This window comes from Grammomys surdaster, unplaced genomic scaffold, assembly GCF_004785775.1.
Source record: "Grammomys surdaster isolate TR1022 unplaced genomic scaffold, NIH_TR_1.0 170, whole genome shotgun sequence".
Taxonomy (NCBI): domain Eukaryota; kingdom Metazoa; phylum Chordata; class Mammalia; order Rodentia; family Muridae; genus Grammomys; species Grammomys surdaster.
The window spans coordinates 704,545-711,530 of record NW_021604618.1 but is presented as its reverse complement, the minus strand read 5'-3'; the positions used below and the strand labels follow the sequence as shown (position 1 = coordinate 711,530).

The 6,986-nt window shown below is 38.7% G+C and overlaps 1 pseudogene; it reads left to right on the top strand.

Moving 5' to 3' along the window:
- Positions 1-2,121: 2,121 nt before the first annotated feature.
- Positions 2,122-4,631, top strand: LOC114620948 (annotated as a pseudogene).
- Positions 4,632-6,986: the final 2,355 nt, after the last annotated feature.

The following is a 6,986-nucleotide window of genomic DNA, read 5'->3' as shown; positions in this document are numbered from 1 at the left end:
CCAGAAGACCAGAAAGTCTACTGTGAGATATTGTCTCCTAAAAAATGACAAGAAAGCTATATCCATGATTGCTTAACAATATAATTGCCCAAACAGGTCCTGAATAATAGAAATACCAATAAACATAGTGTTGTAGAAGAGAGCAATCTCATGTAGCCCTATCTCTAGACAAAGAACGGTAGGCTACTAAATTCTATTTGAAACGAGAACAAACAGTATTCCTGAGAAATGAGCCTCCTAACTTGTTACATAATTCAAAGTGGTCAGCCAACTTTAAGCAACATTAAGCAGGACTTAACAGTTGTATATTTATAGTTATTCATTTAAATATATATAATGATAACAATAGAAACGAGAGCATGAATTTAAAGGGAGTGAAGGAAGGGTAAAAAGATGTTGTTAGAGAGAGGAAAGGGAAGAGGATATATGATATATTTACATTTTAACTTAAAATGAAAAATTGTATTTATTCAAAAGTAGGTTTATCAGATGATAGACACATTCACTTATTTCTATATTTTGTGTAATTTATTTTAAACTGTAAAGAGACAGTAAAATTGCCTAAAATACCTAAATCTAGCATGACCCGTGATACACAAAAACACTAGAATATGGGAATATATAGTTGTATGGTGAGCAAGAAGTACAGGAACAGCTTGGCAATCCAGAATCTTGCTTGTCTTGTACACACACACACACACACACAGACACACACCTTTTACAGTAAAATCCTTATCAACCTTTGGCATTATAACCTGCACAGAGATTCATACAGCCTCTTCAAAGAAAGCCACCAGTCACTTCTACCTATGGCTCTCCATGAACTCTTTGTAATACCCATTTTGTTGTCAAATACATCCTAGAACCTGTTCAGAAACTAGAGTCATTGGACTAATAAAGTGTGAACTGGTTTGGGGCTCATGCATACTGAATCAAACTGTGTCCTTAAAATGAACTTTTAAAGGAAAATAAGATCTCTTTGTATCATTTTGTACCAAAAGGATCTGTGCTGTGAAGAACTTACATAATGTAAGTTTAGAAAGCAGAACACTACTCATACCATACCCTTAGCAACCACCTCCTCCTCCTCTACCCTATAAAAGTAGGACCAAACTCAATGATTTTTGTGCCCTGGCCCTGATATACACTACCCCCTTGTATTTTCACATTCCTCTTGAATAAAATCCTTTGCTCTTTGTATGCAATGCTTCATTTTCTTGAGAAAGAAGTCAAGAACATGGACATTTTGGGAACTAGACAGTAATATTTGCATCAAATAGTAGAAAGGCTGAGAAAAAAAGAGAAAGAAACACAGCCTGGGTTTTGAAAATGAGTGTAGGCTATTCACACCGCAATTATCTTGTTTGAAAATGAATCAGAAAGCATCTATCTTAGAAAAAGTACTGAAAACAGAGTTAGAACTAATTACCTGGAGGTGGGCCACAGCCTGCCACTTCCACAAATGCTCTAGTTTTGCACAAAAATAAAGTGCCTTTGGTAACAAACAATAAGGAGTGGAATTATCTACATATGGTGGTTTTGAAAAGAAAAAAAGGTTGTGAATGGTAACGAAGTCTGATGAAGATCACCAAATCGTTAGTGGCTGATAATTCAAACTCTGGCAAGCATTACTTCTTCCTATAATGGCATCTTCATTCATTTTTCTCATTCTTGACTCCTTCAGATTATGACACATAATTTAAACAAATAAATATTGAAAAGAAAAAGTCATAATTATAACAAAACAACCAGTATATGCCCTAATAAGTGGTATTAGACAAACATAAAATAAGCAGGTGAGTGTCTAGACTTCTAGAAGATAGTACCATCTATGCACTATAAGAATTGAAGTGATAAAAAAAGAGTTTCTTTTCTCCATGCAACATTAGTTGTTCTTTCTCCATCATCTGTTTGGCTTAAGCTGAGTTCTCAAAACACAGTAAGATAGATTTTCTTTTGCCTTCTCCATCCAGCCACTGAGCAATATACTGAAACAATGTTTTCCATAATTATGAAAAACGCGGTGCTGGAGCCACTGTCTCCAAGCCCAGGCCACACTGCTGCTGCTCATCCATTGCTTCCTATCACATACTCGTGGTCTCTAAAGATTCAAAGTCCAAGATGGCAACCCTCAAGGACCAGCTGATTGTGAAACTTAAGGAAGAACATGTCTCCCAGAACATGATTACAGTTTTTGGGATTGGTGTCATTGGCGTGGCTTGTCCCATCAGTATCTTAATGAAGGACTTGGCAGATGAGTTTGCCCTTTTTGATGTCATGGAAGACAAGCTGAAGGGAGAGATGATGGATCTCCAGCATGGAAACCTTTTCTTTAAAACACCAAAAATTGTCTCCAGCAAAGATTATTGTGTGACTGCAGATACCAAGCTGGTCATTATCATAGTGGGGGCCTGTCAGCAAGAGGGAGAGAACGTACTCAATTTGGTCCAATGAATGCCAAGAGCCAGCCCCGGCTTGGTGGGAGGAGAAGGTTGTCTTCTTTCTTCTCCTCTGGTCGGGTCGGGTTGGTTCTTCTTGAGGCAGCCGAGGGGGATGGGAATTGGAAGAGCGTCGGCGGGAGTAAGACTTGGTATTACGAGATTCAGGGTAAAGCCTTGGGCTTTACGAGGTATTTAAGGTTGCTGTATAATAAGGTTTACTTCTCTACGTTACTAAAGTTTACTTACTAGGCTACTGTAGCTGGCCTGCTATCTGTTTGATCCTCTGAGGCCAGAAACTGCAGTTTCTGGCACTTAACACCTCAGCTCAGGGACAGCAGAGAATAGGCAAATAACCTTAGGACTTTCTCTGCAGGCACTGCTCGGCTCTAACTTAGGTCTCTTAGTTTGAGGTCGAAGGAAGAAAAGACACTTAGAAAAGTTATTATAGTTTATTACTAAGTGTAAAAGGTTTCCTATGAAAGCTAGCTAAGAGACAAAGTAGGGAAAGGTAAAAAATTCTAACAAAGGAAAAATTCAAAGTGGAGAGAATCTAAGCAGGGAAGAAAGAAGAAAGGAGAGAGAGGAGAGAGAAGAGAGAGAGAGAGAGAGAGAGAGAGAGAGAGAGAGAGAGAGAGAGAGAGAGAGAAAGTGAAGTGAAGTGAAGTGACAGCTAACGAGTGTCCCTTTGTCTTATACATCATTCGGAGTACATGATCACATGTTACAGGGTTCATCACAAGTTCATACCAAAATTCAAATCAATTTCAAAAATTTAATTTTCAAAATTAAATTGAAATAGAAGTTTATGACAGATAATGTTTACATGCATACCCATTAGGAGTAATTATCTGGCTAAACATCCATCACCTGTAATTAGTTTTAAACCACAGGTTCACTGAAGGTTTAAAACTATAACTAAGAAATTAGTGAAGTTTTGTATAGATAAACCCAGGCAATATTTTCTCTTCTGTCCTAGCACCTATAATAAATCATGAGTTCCCTTTTAGTGACCTTTGGTTAATTGTTTTACAACCACCTTGGAATGTGCTGTGAGCACGAGACAGTCTGTTACTATCTAAGGGCTCTTAACTGATGACACTTGGGAGACTGGCAGAGTTCTCATTGCAGTTTTGAATATCAGAAAGGAACTTAATAGCAGTCCCACTATAAAAGAGCTTAATAATCACTGATATAATTTTAGGAATTCTTATAGGATCATCATTAAGACTTAAGTCGTCTATTTGTCTATATAGCATCACTACAAGACAGTACATCTTCATGGGTCTGCAGAGATCTACTCCAAAGGGGAGTGCTATTGCTTAGTGATTGTTATGTATGTTTAATAATAATAATAATAATAATAATAATAGGAAAAGCATATTAATAGCAGGATCTTTCCTAAAATATGTCCGGCCACAGTCTTGCTGATGGGGCACACTTGTTGCAGATTATATAATAATCCGAGGCAAGCATTTCAGGATGATCAACTGCTAATTATTAGCTTGTCCTATTATGGCTCCTGACAAGTGAAATGTGAATATCTTCAACTTCATCATTCTCAACATTGTGAAGTACAGTCCACACTGCAAGCTGCGTGTTCTCTCAAATCCAGTGGATACCTTGACCTACATGAGTTGGAAAATTATTGGCTTTCCCAAAAGCCGAGTTATTGGAAGTGGTTGCAATTTGGATTTAGCTAGGTTCCATTACCTGATGGGAGAAAGGCTGGGAATTCACCCACTGAGCTTTCATGGGTGGGTCCTGGGAGGGCAAGGCGACTCCAGTGTGCCTGTGTAGAGTGTTGTGAACGTTGCTGGTGTCTCCCTGAAGTCTCTGAACCCAGAACTGGGTACTGATGCAGACAAGGAGCAGTGGAAGGATGTTCACAAGCAGGTGGTTGATAGAGCATATGAGGCAATCAAGCTGAAAGGTTACACATCCTGGACCATTGGCCTCTCTGTGGCAGACTTGGTCAAGAGCATAATGAAGAACATTAGGCGGGCACATCTCATTTCCACTATGATTACAGGTCTCTATAGAATCAATGATGATGTCTTTCTCAGTGTCCCATGTATCCTGGGACAAAATGCAATCTTGGATGTTGTGAAGGTGACACTGACTTATGAAGAGGCTCACCTGAAGAGGAGTGCAGACACCCACTGGGGGATCCAGAAGGAGCTACAGTTCTAAAGTATTCCCATTGTCCTAGCACTTCACTGTGCAGGCTGCAGCAAGGTTTCTATGGAGACCACATACTTCTCATCTGAGCTGTGGTTAGTGCAGTTGTGTTGAGGTTGTCTGGAGAAAAATCTCAGTCCCCATAGCTCTATCCTGCTGCCAAGTGGTACTTTTGTAGTGGTAACCTGGTTAGTGTGATAGTCTCACTGTCTCCAAGACACACTCCCAACTGTGTGCAGGCTTCGATTATCCTGTGACCCTGGTGCATTGATGCTCTGTGCACTCTAAACAAACATGACTAGCCCAATGAGTTTCCAGTTAGTCATAACTCAGCTCCAGTGTGTAAATCTATTATGCATATCTTGAGCATAAATGTTCTACAGGATATTTTATGTATTATGTGTGTCTGTAGTGTATATTTCAATATTATGTGAAATGTAAGATCTACATGTGGATGATGGAACCAACCACTCAACTGTCATGCCAATGAAAACATCATATAAACCTTGAACAGTGAAAAAAAAAAGAAAAACACATTACATTATAAGTGTTTAGTGGGAGAAATACTCCTCTTACTAAATTTTTATGCATAATGTCATTGAATACATTGATCTTTGGATACAGTATTTTTTTAGTTAGTGTGCCTCCAAAAAAACTGTATCTACAAATTAAGGTATGAATATTTGTAAAAATTGATACATTATAAAACCATATAGAAATAGCTAGAGACATTAGAGATAGAATTGTTTGAAAGTTGAAAAATGGGCAAATCTTTCAAAATGCAATCCAACCAACACCAAACATATGTGTTGCACCATGCTAGTGTTCAGAAAGAAATTTATGTGTCTTCTTGGGGTGAAACATTTTCAGGCTCGAGAAGCTTGTCATAGATGAATTTCCACAACACACTTTATATTTAGCACTTATTTTTTCTTTGATGCTATTCAAAGGCTCCCTTAAAAGTGGCATACGTTTTTGTAGATATTTTAAAGTGAAGAAGAACATCAGCTGCCAAAGAAGAGAATATTGTAAATGGATAAAGCAGCATTTAACAATTATAAACATGCACTATTTCACAAAATAATGATTTTCATTATAACTTTCTGTTTTATATATCATGCTCACATTCACCCACCCATCACATTCTTTTCTGTACCTTTTCCATTTCTCCTGGTCTCTTTCTGCTGTTAAATTCTCCATATATTTTTTAATCTAGGCTTTGCATACAAAAGAAAAGTTGTAGCATTGGTCTTTTTTTTAATTAAAGTAGATTTTCAAATGCTTTATAGTCTGATTATGGTTTCTTCTCCTGCCCTCAAAAGATCTTCCCCTGTTCCCCATTTCCTTATCCACCCAAATCCACACTCTTTTTATCTCTTGCTTTCAGATACAAACAGGTATCTAAAAATAAAAACAATGTAATGTTGCTTGGGACCCCAACTAGGACCCTTGGAGGTAGGGGTAAGAAGGTGTAGAACAACATATTTCTTCAAGCATGTATTTTATACTTGAGATTCTCTCTTCTGTCTCTTTCATTTTGTTGGTGATGCTTGTATCTAGTTCCTGTTCTCTTCCCTAGGATTTCCATCTCCAGGATTCCTCCAATCTGTGTTTTTTTTATTAATTCTATTTCCATTTTCCACTCTTAGATTTTTTATTCATTTCTTCTTTAAAGACCTCTATCATATTTTAAGATTAGATTAAGTTCGTCTTCTTATGATTCAGCTGTGTTAGGATATCCAAGGCTTGCTGTAGAAAGATAGCTGGGCTCTGATGGTGTCATATTGTCCTGGCTCTTGTTGATTTTGTTCTTATGCTGCCTTTTTTCCATGTGATTGTCCCTAGTACTGGCTGGATGCTCTTGATGCCAGTAGGACTCCTAGGGGAGGCAGGCAGAGCCTGACAATAGATCGCAGGGAACAGAATGCTGTTCACCTCTGCTGGTTGTATCCTATGTGGTCTATGCAGGTAGGGGATTGGCTGGGGAGAGTTATAAGCTGGATGTTCCTGGGGCCCAAAAAGGGCTCTTCCAGATGTCAGGGTGACCCATGGGCCAGACAATAGTTGTCAGGAGACCATTAGCAATTTACCATTCTTAGCTATGCTCCAGGTATATCTGAATGACAGGGGGTTGTTGGGCACAGGGATTAAGTTGCAAGTTCCTTGGGTCCTGCATGCTTCCTTGGGGAAAGCTGGACACTCCTGGGGCACTGCAAAGCTCCTCAGGATGGCAGGGAGAGCCTTGGCCATACAATAGATGTCAGGAGAACACATGCAATTCTGCTGAACCCCACTGGTCTCAATATATACAACAAAATTGAAATAACCCCTCATATCTTATCAGACCACCGCAGATTAAACTGGAAT